Source organism: Chelon labrosus (assembly GCF_963514085.1).
Source record: "Chelon labrosus genome assembly, chromosome: 5".
Lineage (NCBI taxonomy): Eukaryota > Metazoa > Chordata > Actinopteri > Mugiliformes > Mugilidae > Chelon > Chelon labrosus.
Genome location: NC_140341.1, coordinates 801211 through 815417, shown reverse-complemented (window position 1 = coordinate 815417; position 14207 = coordinate 801211). Strand labels below are relative to the sequence as shown.

General features: G+C 41.6%; 1 protein-coding gene across 1 annotated transcript in view; it reads right to left on the bottom strand.

The window, feature by feature from the left end:
• LOC311488731 (uncharacterized protein) overlaps positions 1-14207 on the bottom strand; it is a gene marked incomplete at its 3' end in the record, with an annotated part of 331706 nt that overhangs the window by 307154 nt on the left and 10345 nt on the right. The window lies entirely within an intron of this gene.

Here is a 14207-nt window from a genome sequence, read left to right as displayed (position 1 = left end):
AGACTGATAAGACATCACATCCCGGTCAAGGCAGCTTTATTGTTCTTTCATGCGATGTTACTCTCTCACTTATTCAATTCAATTCAATTTTATTTATATAGCGTCAATAACAATACAAATCGTCTCAAGACGCTTTACAAAAACCCGGCCTGAAACCCCCAGAGCAAGCCTGAAGGCAACGGTGGCAAGGAAAAACTCCCTTTTAACAGGAAGAAACCTCGAGCAGAACCCAGCTCATATGGAGGGACCCATCTGCCTAAGGCCACCCGGGTACAGACAGAAGAAAGAGAGAAGAGAACAGCAAAGAGAGAAGAGAAGAGAACAGCAAGATAAACATACATCTGTCATAGATACGCATATCTGACTAAAGTGTACATGTGGAATCTTATGATACAAACTGATGATGTTACATGACAGTTTGAAAATGTAAGAGGAATCATAGGCAGGTTGGAGAATTGTTCATTCAGGTAGGAGTGGATAACTGCAGGATTCCATGAAGACTGGGCAGGCTGATGAGACTACGACAACAGATGTAGTATAGAGCTCCACAGGAAACACACCACTCCAGGCCAGAGATACTCACAAGAAGAGGGGGGGGGGGGGGGGGGGGACACACACAGCAGTAAACATTCTACATAGTAATAGCACAGAATTGTATGACTAGTAGTAGATAGGAAATTAGAGGGCAAGAGCTCTGTGCCAGAGAAAAGAAAGTGGAGGATGCGAGAGGGGAGAGAGAAGAAAGAAGGAGGACATGTGTTTGGTGCATCGTCCCCCAGCAGCCTAGGCCTATAGCAGCATAACTAAGGGATGGTTTAGTCCAGCCCTAACTATAAGCCTGATCAAAAAGGAAAGTCTTAAGCCTGACCTTAAAAATAGAGAGAGTGTCTGCCTCCCGAACCCAAACTTATCATACTGTATTACTGTATGGGGACAAGCCTCCCAGACAACCGTCAATCCAGTCAAATCATTATACAAACAGGCACTGAAAATAATGGACCACAAACCAGTAACATCACACCACTGTTTAATTTTGCAAAAATATAAGTTATTAAGTTTTGACAATTTTATTAAGTTTTCTTTTCTTAAAATAATTTTTAAATGCGCAAATAATCTGGCGCCCTCTGTACTCTGTCCATTTGTCATGAAAACAAAGGCAAGGAGCGTGGCCACAAGGGGAACAGTGGGTGGCAATTGCACAGTAGAGGGGCGCAAAACTTCTTTCGGCCAGTCATGTTTTTCAGTAATAGGAATCCGTTTTTGGAACGACTTACCGATAGAAGTAAAAACACAAACAGAACTGAAAACATTTAACAGTAAGGTAAAACACTGGCTGAAAGTAAATCAGGGCTGTGACCATTAAGACACGTGCGAACACACACACACACGCACACACGCACTCTATTGTCTGTGTTTTACTGTATTGTCTGTGCTGATGCCTGGCTGTTCGCATAGGTGAGAGTTTGCGAGCGGTTGGGTATCTGGGGACTGGGTCTTACGTGATGTGATGTTTTGCTGTCTGTGTTGTTGTGTGTGTGACTGGCTGCTCCCATAGGTGAGAGTTTGCGGGTAGCTAGGTATCTGGGGGTTGTATCGTATGTGATTTGCTTTCTATGTTATTGTATTGGCGTATGTTGTGACTGGCTGTCCGTATAAGTGAGAGTTTGCGGGCAGCTGGGTGTCTGGGGTTACGTGACTTACTGGTTGGGATGTTCTTATGTATGTTGTGGTTATTCTGTTGTGTATGGTTAGGGTATGAACACTAAAATTACCCTTGATGTTTTGTTGGTTTCTATGTGCATAGAGAGGTGTTTGTACACATATACTACACTTTTAGAATACAACATGTTTACAGAAAGGTCTGACCAGGGACTGGGGTTGCAAATTAGCCAACTGGCTAGAAACCTTTTATGTAACACATCTACAGACATTGTTATGGCATTGACTGTGATAGCTATGTATGTAATAATGTGCGCTGCATTGTCCCTGACAAATAAACTAATAAATAAATAAAATAAAAAAAAACATTCAACTCATACAAATTTGCCTTAATAGCCCTAACATTTTCTTTTAATCTTTTGTCAACTATACATATTTTATAATGTTCGGCTATCTTTAACAGTTGGTCTCTGTTACATTGATCTAACAACATCTCCGACGGAGCGTTAAAGAAATCTTCCACTGATGCCAAATTTTAATCACATCAGATCAGTCTTTTGCTAACAAACGAACTGTAATGCACTGACCTCTAGTGCGCAACCAAGGCCTACTGACCTTGTGAAGTTGAGTGTCCCCTTCAACTGCCTATCCCGATCTACATAACACAACCCTTGTCTTCAGCGGCTGCTTGCGCACTAAAAACCATATGCGGTCAAGGCGACCAGACAGCTGGCAACCCCGCCAGCACTACGGATGTGCTCCCGAGAAAACCGCTCTGACCACTTTCACTCCACACTACAATTACAGCCCACGAATCCCAAAGGGGAAACGCGATAAGCCTACAGGGGAATCACCGCAATTACCTTCACTTGTCCCACGACTGTTACAAAAAGACACAATTTGCAGAAACATTTACTTAATTCCCACAGCACCACTTACACATGAAAAATCCAATGAAAATATCTGCAATCCCTGTGTGAATTTCCCAAACCGAGCACAAAAAGGGAATGACGTCACCTCCTGGGGAACCCACTATCACTACGTCACTTTCCTTGCCGGCACATACGAAAGGCACGAACCTTAACAAAGAGCTAAACAACATGTCATATCAACACCGCAACCAAACACATGATTTAATACTTAAACTAATTCTCACTTTAGACGAGCCCCCAATTTATTGTGGCCTGGCTCTGAGACCATAGCAAATAAGGGAAACACACGGGGAGTTACATCAAAAGAACATATTTATTTTAACAAAAGTGAATTCCAAAAGGAAACAACCAACCTAGATCAACCTAGGAAAATGCAGACTAAACCATACAAGAAATTGGAAGAACTCAAATCAACACAGCTTGGTGCCCCGGACAGAGAGAGAGAGATCGAGTTCACAAGAGGGCAGGGTTTTATGGGTCTAGAGAGAGTGGCCAGCTGCCTCCAATACCATAATGTCCAACCAGCTACCAGGACACTGAAAGACAAAAAAGAGACACAAACACCACACCAAACCAGCAAAGGCCCTGGGGCCGTCACACCAGTGTTAAGACAGCTGCTAAAACAAGCTCTCGTTTTTAATAAGTTGATTTTTTTCCCACAGTGTTTGATTTTTGTGAACTTTGGACAGTCATTCACAGAGTGACATAGTGAACAGAATAAACAACTGATGTTGCTTTTATTGATTTCCTTTGTTTCTTTACGTTGTTGTTGTTGTTTGTTAACAGCAGAGACATTTGTGGCAAAGTTCTCTCTCCTCACCTTAGGTTTCACTGCAGACACATCCATTTTGACATAAGTACCTCTTTCTGATCTTTAAATATCTCCAACTGGATCAGACAAGTTGACACACTATCCGTGGGTTTTATTTCTGCGTCATCTGGATTGTCAACCATTTTGTCAGTAACACATATTTTGCAACACTCTGAAAACTCATTCACACTCAAAAGTTTAGCTTTGAAACAAACCTCATGATTTTCTTTTTCTCCCACATATAACAACTCAAGCAGTTGGTTATGAACATCCTTTGCATCATTAAACACCTGATACACATTGAAAGTTTTGTCCATTTCATTTTCATAACCAGATTCACCATCAGCTGTTGTATTGTAGTCTTTAAGTTAGCAGCCTTTTTTAGTTTAAATGTTCTTAGTATTTCTAAGTCTCTTATTTTAGCGAGCAGCACCTTTGCTGTCAGCTGTACTGTTGGTTTTTTACCTCCATCAGTTCCATCAGTAGGCTCACCCTCCTTTGTACCATCATGTGCAGCTGTTTTACCCAACTCAACCTCATCACCCTTTTTCTCATCCATTTTACCATCGTTTTAAATCACACACAAAACCTCAAAACATTTTACAAAAAAACTAAAAAAAATCACCAGCAGTTTTTCAACAAATAGTCTATTTTGATGTGGAACACCAAAGCTTTGGGATTATTTCAGCTAGGTTTATTTTCTGTGTGCACATGTATTTTTTTTATGGTGTCGATACAATTTACCTCTGTTCCTTTGTGGCTTGATGGAATGAAACTTTTCTTGACCGCGTCGCTCCACCAGAGTCTCCACTCTCCGTTTGCTCCACGTCCAGCAGCCCAATCCCTCTCCACGCTCTCTGTCCACTGCTCCGGCCCCGATCCGACCTCCGCCGTCCGTCCGTCCGCAGCTCCCGTTGGCTGTGCCCACTGCGCCCGCGGTGCACCAGCTGCCGTCCCGCCGTCTCCGCTGCGGCTTCCTTCCTTCCCGACCACTTGCTGCGTCTCCGCTGCCCACCTGCTGCGACGTTTCCGTGTTCCACTGCTGCGGCGTCTTGGGATCCATCGCGTTCCTTTCCGTTCCTTTGCTTTGCAGAGCCGTGGCGTTAGGATACCTTCTAGTGCATAACTCACAGAGAAGGGTTTTTGACGCAACTTTGCTCTGTTATGCACTCGCGGCTGTTAGGTTCTTCTTTGTTCCTGTGACTTCCATTAAGTCACACGCAAGAATACTCTTGTAGGCAAAAATATATATCTTTGGATATGTCAATCCATTTAATAATTTGCAGCAAAACAAAAGCATACAAAGGTCTAACAAAGAACTCAGAAACTCCCGCCAGCCTACGGTCAAAAACAAAAGACTTCCTGTGCGTCACACCTGAATCAATTAGTGGGCACCTTAAATAAACAGTGAACTAACAGTTAACAATGGAACGTCCCACCTTTTTTAGAGACAGTGAACTAACCACAGAGACTGGAGTGTCCTGCTACTCAGTGGATCCGTCTATTTCCTGGAAGCTTCCCACTGATTCTCTGAATGGACTCTGATAGAGATGTTGATGAGGTTGCTGCAGTTCCTCTAAAGGTTGTTTCCTCATCCACTCTGGGAACATGTCCTGCTGTTCATTAGTCCAGCCGCTGTCATCAAGCTCCCTGCACTGTGTGACATTAACCTCAGACTACTGCTACAATTCTACCAGCGCCACCAACAGCCCCTCTGCTCCCTCAGTCACTTTAACTGAGCTGCAGCAGGAGAGAGGAAAGAGGAGGAGACTCTGAGGGGAGGGGACCAGGGAGACCAGCTGATGGGACACACAGTACAATCCTGCACAAAAAGGAGGTGGCAGAGAAGGAGGCAGGAGGAGGCTGAAGGGATGCATGAGAGAGGAGGAGGAGGAGGAGTTTTAATGTGCATGAATGGAATCAGTCAGGAGGACAAATGTCTCATATTCAGGGACATTCTGCCCATGTGTGTCTCCCAAAAGAAGGAATGTGAGCTGGATGAAATCCTCCCACTAAGCACCAGAAGCAGCCCTTACTGTGTCAGGGCTCAGAGAGGTCCGGTGTGGAGCGCTGGAGCCAGAGCTCCTCCTGATGGACAGGTCTGGACACTGCAGCGCTCGCTGATGTGCAGGCACACGTGCATGTAGCTTCATGTTCTACGTTCAGGCCAGAGACTGACCAGAAGATTCCCTCCTCTCTGCTCATTCATATTACAGTAGGTCAACAGAAGAAGCTGCTTCAATCAACCAGTCCACAAACTGTTTAGCCAGTTATCATAATGACCTGATAATAAGACAACATCCAAACCATAGATCTACACATACACACAATATATCTCATCACCATTCTAGCTTTGATACTAGTCTACATCTAGACTTAGATACTCTACATCATCTTTACACATTTTACCTTACCTCATCTTTTCATTGCATAGAAATGTATATGCACCCATTGATCAGCCATAAAATTATGACCACCTGCCTAATAGTAGTGTAAAACCCAGATCTTTTGAGGGATTCGGATCAGTCTGAATCACTCACTGATATGATCCGGGTTTTGCGAGTCACTTGAGTCACTTGAGTCACTTGACCTAAAATGGCCATGGCAATGTCTGGGAGTTAACTAAGAATAAACTACAATATCCAAAATGCCAAGAAAAATATGAAGAAAATAATACAAGAATAAAGACAATGGAAATAAAAAGCTAGTGGGGAAATGGACAGTGAGACTACTTACTGGACTTTTTGAGGTTGGCATTTAAAAATGTAAATTGACACACCTTGTCAGTGGTGAGGTGGCCCCTCCTGTCTGACACAATTTGTCCTGTTTTAGAGAAAACCCGCTCTGAGGGCACTGAGGTGGCGATGATGCAAAGTCTGGTCTTCATCACAGTGCACATGTTTTTATAGACCTGTGCTGTGACCTGTCAGCTGTGCGAGGAATGAGTTGTTCTGACAGTGTTTTGCTACTATTTCTACAGTAGGCCCCTTAATATTGGACATTATGTATGTATTATTAGTGGCCTCGTGCCATAGGCACGAGGCCACTAATAATCTTCTGCGTGTTTCTTTGCAGTTTTATTTTTTTTTTTACTTATTATTCATTTTCCGCCCTTTTTCGCCGATTAATGCGGCCCGAACCGGCGAGAGGACCCCAACACATGATATATCAAAACGTGTGTTTTGATCCCGAATCCCGTGCTATTACTTTTATAAGGGATTGACGAGTTTTTCGCGAATTTATTCGCGAAAAACCGCGACAAATTTCCCATTGAAATGAATGGAGAAGCCCGAAAAAAAAATAAAAAATCAACAGACATTTTCAACAATGAACTGCTCTGGCATACTTTCACCGAGAGACTCCATTTAAATTTTAAAACGTAGGTACTCTTGCCTTCTCTTCAGCGATTCACTTCACTTATCGACAACTTTTACCGTTTTTAAACTATGAAGCCTCAGAGTTGTGTAGGTTTTTACTCAAATTTCAGGGTTTATAATGGGTGTGTATTGCGCGGAATGTTGGTGCTAGAGTGGCAGGTAGAGTGAGGAGGAGAGAAGAAAATAGGCAAAAAATAAAACAGAAACTGCTCCCGTGGCCACAAATTTCACACCTCAGACATAATTTATACATAGAAACGTAGGAAAATTTGTCTTCTCGCTCAAATTCGTCTGCTAAAGCTGTAAAGTCTTATAGTTTTGGCGTGAGACGCAAAGATGCGCCAGCAACACCCATCCACAGCTTCATAGACTGCCATGTTAAATTTCTGGAGCAAAGCAGAAGCAATCCTTTCTTTGAATCGCTCTTTATAGCTCACATTTCTTCATTTTACCCACAAACTGCATATCTAGACGTTCAGGAAAGACTCAAGATGCCCAAAGTGAAGTCGGTTCAATGATTGGAAACACGGTTTGGCCACAAGGCCTTCCTGTTCGAGGAGGTTTGTTTCAGCATTTTCTCTCCCTCTAGCCATCTTCTAACTGAAATTCAAACTGGTAACCGTGACAACAAGGCCCCAACGGGCATACACACGCTCACACGCAGCAGAAGAGGAGGGTCTCCACAGAAAGAGGCGGGAAACTTCCAACTGACATAAGTAACTGGTATGTGGGGCAGCCATTTTGGCTTTTGGCACCTAAGTTGAACAATGACAGGTGTCTGTCTGTCATTGGCTAGCGCGTCATGTTAATTGCTAACATTAGCGGCTAATGCTACTTTTTAGTGGCAAGAAATTGGTGGTAGCATTAGTGGCAGCATTAGCATGTTAGCGAATAGCATATTAGCAATTAGCATGTTAGCAATTAGCATGTATTTAATTTTTAGTGGCTTAAAAGACATGCTAACACTAAACCAATGTTAAAATTAGTGGCTAGCGCGTCATGTTAATTGTTACCATTAGCGGCTAATGCTACTTTTTAGTGGCAAGAAATTGGTGGTAGCATTAGTGGCAGCATTAGCATGTTAGCGAATAGCATATTAGCAATTAGCATGTTAGCAATTAGCATGTATTTAATTTTTAGTGGCTTAAAAGACATGCTAACACTAAACCAATGTTAAAATTAGTGGCTAGCGCGTCATGTTAATTGTTACCATTAGCGGCTAATGCTAATTTTTAGTGGTAGAAATTGGTGGTAGCATTAGTGGCACCATTAGCATGTTAGCGAATAGCTAGCCACTAATTTCTTGCCACTAAAAATTAAAGACATGCATTAACCTAATGCTAACATTAGGCAGCCATTTTAGTAGTTCTTAGCACTTAATTTGAATCTGTGTGTGTAAAATGACAGACAGAGAAAGCAGAGCAGCTAGCGCGTCAGCGCTAGCCACTATTTAAGCTCCCAGTGGAAAACAGGATCTGCCAAAACATTAAAACCCCCCAAACCATCCCTGTCTCCCTTGGTGCTTTCACACAGCTGCTGGGCCTCTTAGCTATAGCTCTTCTCATTGACTGAATGACAACTTCTCAGTCATGTTTGACCTTTTTTCTTTATTTTAAACACAAATTATATCTGGCTGCTTTGCTGAAACTCCTGACACAACATCCCTGACCCGTTTCCTTCATCTTATTAGGTCAGTGAATAGCTAAACTGCTAACAGACGCTAACGACTAGCCGTCCACCATAGCTCATGTATGTTAGCGAGCTAGCGGAGCTAACGGAGCTAGCTAGCCGCTACCTTAACGCCGCGGACTCAACCGCGGAGTTAGCCTCGAGCTAACCGCTAGCTAACCGCTAGCTAACCGGGATTTAACCGCAGACCCGCGGGAGTTAAACACGAATTAGCCGCGGTGGTTAGCCGTGAGCTAATGCGGAGGCTAGTGGGGTTAGCCGCCGGCTAATTCGCCGCGTTGCTCGCGGGAGCTTATCACAGTAATAATGTTGACGTTTTACAATTTAAAGGGAAGATATTTTTAAATTAAACTGTGTCAAACTGAAAAATATATTATTCCACCACATAAAGTAGGAAACATTTATGGCTTGCAACAACATTAATGACAGTATATATATATAATTGGAGTAATTTAATATATGATGTTTTTAATTAAATAAATAATGAGCTGTTGAACACTCATAAGAGTTATATTAAGTATGTTACATAACATTATTTGACATGTCTATTTGTCTGCGTATAGTTTTCCTCCAGCTGATCCAGACAGACTGCAGTGACGTCCAACGTGAGACGAAGAGCTGGACTCACAGGACAATTTGAAGGTCTTCACTTCATCGCTGATTCCTTGTTACAGCCTGGATGTGTTAAGTTTAATATTGATGTTTTTCTAACTGTAAGACTGTGCCGTGAACTGTTAAACTATTGCTCAGGCAGGAGTAATGAGTTTTATTGTTAAAATTATTATGATTAACGATCAATTATCACGATTTGCTGTTCTTTGTCTGGGGATCCTAGTGAGGACACCCCTCTTAAAGGTGGGGGTGTGACGATCCGTCTCGCTCTCTTCCTTATTTGATGCTGGCTTTCAGGTGGAGCTGGGAGGGGTCTGCTGCCTGTACCTGCCCTTCAGTTTGTAGAAGGCGAAGCATAAAGGACGACCCTTCTCAGTGTCTCTCTCTCTCAGCCAGGCCTACTGCATCCTCCTCATCCTGTTTGGTTTGTTGTACCCTGCATGACATCAAACTCACACCCCTCCTGTCAGTAGGAACCAGGCCTTAAATGACTATTTGAGTTGTGCTTTTTGTTATAGCTGCTGCTCATGGTAGTAAAGACATGCTACTTAGTAAAGACATGCTAATTGCTAACATTAGTGGCTAATGCTTTACTACCAAGAGCATCCAGCGTGCCAGCTGCTCATGGTAGTAAAGACATGCTAATTGCTAACATTAGCGGCTAATGCTTGACTGCATGTAAAGACATGCTAATTGCTAACATTTGTGGCTATTTGAGGTGTGCTTTTTCAATACAGAACCCCGGCAACAGCCCACTCGGCACTTCAAAAATTTCCGCGGGAATTTTCTAGTTATTGTTATTATTATTACTATTACATAATTATATTATATTATATTATATTATATTATTTATAGTACATAACTCAAGCTACATTCATGTTATTGCCATTTATCAATCATGTCAAGGCGGCCACTGAAAATCATCTCAACTAAATCATATCAAGTAGCTTACATAAGCCTAAAGGATTCATGTTCTGTCTGCTCCCAGATTATTTAAACCAAAAAATAATAGAAGAGGAGTTTCTCATAGGAACCTTATTCAAATCAGAACAAGTTCATTGGTAGAACAGAAGAATAGGAAAATTAAATGTGGTCTTTTAAATGTCAGATCTCTCTCATCTAAATCTCTTTTAGTGAATGATCTGATAACTGATCATCAGATTGATCTTTTTAGTTTGACTGAAACATGGCTACAGGATGATGAATATGTTAGTTTAAATGAGTCTACTCCACCCAGTCATAGTAATTATCATATTCCTAGAAGCACAGGTAGAGGAGGAGGAGTGGCAGCAATCTTCCACTCTGATTTATCTATTAATCCTAGACCTAAGGAGAGCTTTAATTCATTTGAAAGTCTTACTCTTAGTCTTCCCCATCCAGACCAGAAAATACAAAAACCAATTCTTTGTGTTGTGGTGTATCGCCCACCTGCTCCTTATTCTGAGTTTTTAGCTGAATTCTCTGAGTTTTTATGTGATTTAGTTCTTAGAACAGATAAAGTCATTATAGTAGGTGACTTTAACATCCATGTTGATGTTGTCAGTGACAGCCTTAGCTCCTCATTTACATCATTATTAGATTCAATTGGCTTTTCTCAGAATGTAAATGGATCAACTCACAGTTTTAATCACACCTTAGATCTTGTCCTAACATATGGCATAGAAAGTGAAGGTTTAACAGTATTTACTCATAACCCTCTTTTGTCTGATAATTTCCTCATAACTTTTGAATTTACAATAATGGATTACACAGGAACTGAAAAGACATTTCATTCCAGTAGATGTTTATCTGACAATGCTGTAACTAGATATAAAGAATTAATTCCTTCTTTATTTACCCCAGTGCCATGTGCCAATGATGTGGACGACAGCAACCACAATTTAACCCCTGCACTAATAGATTATTTTGTCGATGGCACTGCAGCATCGCTAAGTTCAACTTTAAACTTAGTTGCTCCTCTGAAAAAGAAGGTCATGAATAGGAGGAGGCTAGCTCCATGGTATAATTCACAGTTGCGCTGTTCAAAACAGGCAGTCCGAAAGCGAGAAAGAATTTGGCATTCCACTAATTCTGAAGAAGCTCGCATAGCCTGGAAAGATAGTTTAACAACTTATAAAGAAGCTCTCAGTAGTATTAGAACAGCATATTATTCATCATTAATAGAAGAAAACAAGAACAACCCCAGATTTCTTTTCAGCACTGTAGCCAGGCTGACAAAGAGCCACAGCTCTGTTGAGCCATCTATTCCTTTATCCCTCAGTAGTAATGACTTCATGAGCTTTTTTACTAATAAAATTGTTGGCATTAGAGAAAATATTCAAGGCATCCTTCCAACAGCTGTTAAAGATGTAAGTACAGCGACATTAGAAACTTTTGTAAGACCTTATCAATATCTGGAATCCTTCTCCCCAGTAGATCTTCTTGAGCTCTCTTCAACAATTACAGCATCTAAACCATCAACCTGTCTTCTAGATCCAATCCCAACTAAATTGCTCAAAGAAGTTTTTCCATTAATTAACACCTCCATATTGAACCAGATAAATTTATCTTTATTAACAGGATATGTGCCTCAGTCTTTTAAGATTGCTGTAATTAAGCCCTTACTCAAGAAAGCCACTCTAGATCCAGATGTTTTAGCCAACTATAGACCAATCTCCAACCTTCCTTTTATTTCCAAAATTCTAGAAAAAGTTGTTGCTAATCAGTTGTGTGACCACTTAAACAAGAATGGTCTGTTTGAAGAGTTTCAGTCAGGTTTTAGAGTTCATCATAGTACAGAAAAAGCTTTGGTTAAAGTTACCAATGATCTCCTCATGGCTTCAGACAGTGGACTTGTCTCTATACTTGTTCTGCTAGATCTTAGTGCTGCATTTGACACTATTGATCATAATATTTTACTACAGAGACTTGAAAGCGAGGTCAAGATTAAAGGAACTGCATTAGACTGGTTTGAATCCTATCTATCTGACAGATTCCAGTTTGTTCATGTCAATAATGATTCCTCTACTTATACAAAAGTAAGTTACGGAGTTCCTCAGGGTTCTGTGCTAGGACCAATACTCTTCACGTTATACATGTTGCCATTAGGCAAGATTATTAGAAAACATGGCATAAACTTTCATTGCTATGCAGACGACACCCAGCTATATTTATCTATGAAACCAGATGAAACTAATCAGTTGGTTAAACTCCAAGCATGCCTTAAAGACATAAAGGCTTGGATGACCTGTAATTTCCTACTCTTAAACTCAGACAAAACAGAAGTTATTGTATTCGGTCCTAAGCATCTCAGAGATTCATTATCTAATCACGTGGTGTCTTTGGATGGCATTACCTTGGCCTCCAGTACTACTGTTATAAACCTTGGTGTTATATTTGATGAGGATATGTCCTTTAAATGTCACATAAAGCAAGTGACCAGGACTGCCTTCTTTCACCTGCGTAATATCGTCAAAATTAGGAACATCCTGTCTCAGAGTGATGCTGAAAAACTAGTTCATGCATTTGTGTCGTCCAGACTGGATTACTGTAATTCATTACTGTCTGGCTCCAAATAGCTCTTTAAAAAGCCTCCAGTTGATTCAAAATGCCACAGCAAGAGCATTGACAGGAATTAGCAAGAGAGATCATATTACTCCAGTTTTAGCTTCTCTTCACTGGCTCCCTTTAAAGTCTAGAATAGAATTTAAAATCCTCCTCCTTACATACAAGGCCCTTAAAGGCCTAGCTCCATCGTATCTTAAAGACCTCATTGTACCATATCATCCCAACAGATCACTTCGGTCTGAAAGTGCAGGCCTACTTGTGGTTCCTAGAATTTCAAAAAGTAGAATGGGAGGTAGAGCTTTCAGCTATCAGGCTCCTCTCCTATGGAACCAGCTCCCAGTTTGGGTTCGGGAGGCAGACACTCTCTCTATTTTTAAGGTCAGGCTTAAGACTTTCCTTTTTGATCAGGCTTATAGTTAGGGCTGGACTAAACCATCCCTTAGTTATGCTGCTATAGGCCTAGGCTGCTGGGGGACGATGCACCAAACACATGTCCTCCTTCTTTCTTCTCTCTCCTCTCTCTCATCCTCCACTTTCTTTTCTCTGGCACAGAGCTCTTGCCCTCTAATTTCCTATCTACTACTAGTCATGCAATTCTGTGCTATTACTATGTAGAATGTTTACTGCTGTGTGTGTCCCACCCCCCTTCCCCCCCTTCCCCCCCCTTCCCCCCTCTTCTTGTGAGTATCTCTGGCCTGGAGTGGTGTGTTTCCTGTGGAGCTCTATACTACATCTGTTGTCGTGGTCTCATCAGCCTGCCCAGTCTTCATGGAATCCTGCAGTTCTCCACTCCTACCTGAATGAACAATTCTCCAACCTGCCTATGATTCCTCTTACATTTTCAAACTGTCATGTAACATCATCAGTTTGTATCATAAGATTCCACCTGTACGCTTTAGTCAGATATGTGTATCTATGACAGATGTATGTTTATCTTGCTGTTCTCTTCTCTTCTCTCTTTGCTGTTCTCTTCTCTCTTTCTTCTGTCTGTACCCGGCTGGCCTTAGGCAGATGGTTCCTCCATATGAGCTGGGTTCTGCTCGAGGTTTCTTCCTGTTAAAAGGGAGTTTTTCCTGCCACCGTTGCCTTCAGGCTTGCTCTGGGGGTTTCAGGCCGGGTTTTTGTAAAGCGTCTTGAGACAATTTGTATTGTTATTGACGCTATATAAATAAAATTGAATTGAATTGAATTAAAGCTTAAAATTACACTGTTCAAAAAATAAATAAATAAATAAATAAATGAATGAGTACAGGGTCACCATTACAAAAGAATATGTTATTTTCTTATGGTCTAAAATGTACGTGGATCCATGAGTCGGTTAAGTTTCGTTTCTCTGCCGAGTGAGTAGCGAATCCGCCGGGATTCATGAGTGGGGAAGGGACTCAGTAGCGCCACTCCACTCCAGTGGCTGAGTGCCGTAGTTTGCTAGTGGCCAAGTCAGGTAGTCCATTTTGTTTCTCTGCCGAGTGAGATGTAAGATGTTTGAATGGAGCCGTTTATTGATTATATATCAATCAAATGTGGTAGAACTCAACTGAGCCGGTTCAATAGACGTCTCGATTCGTGATTCTTGAGTCTTCT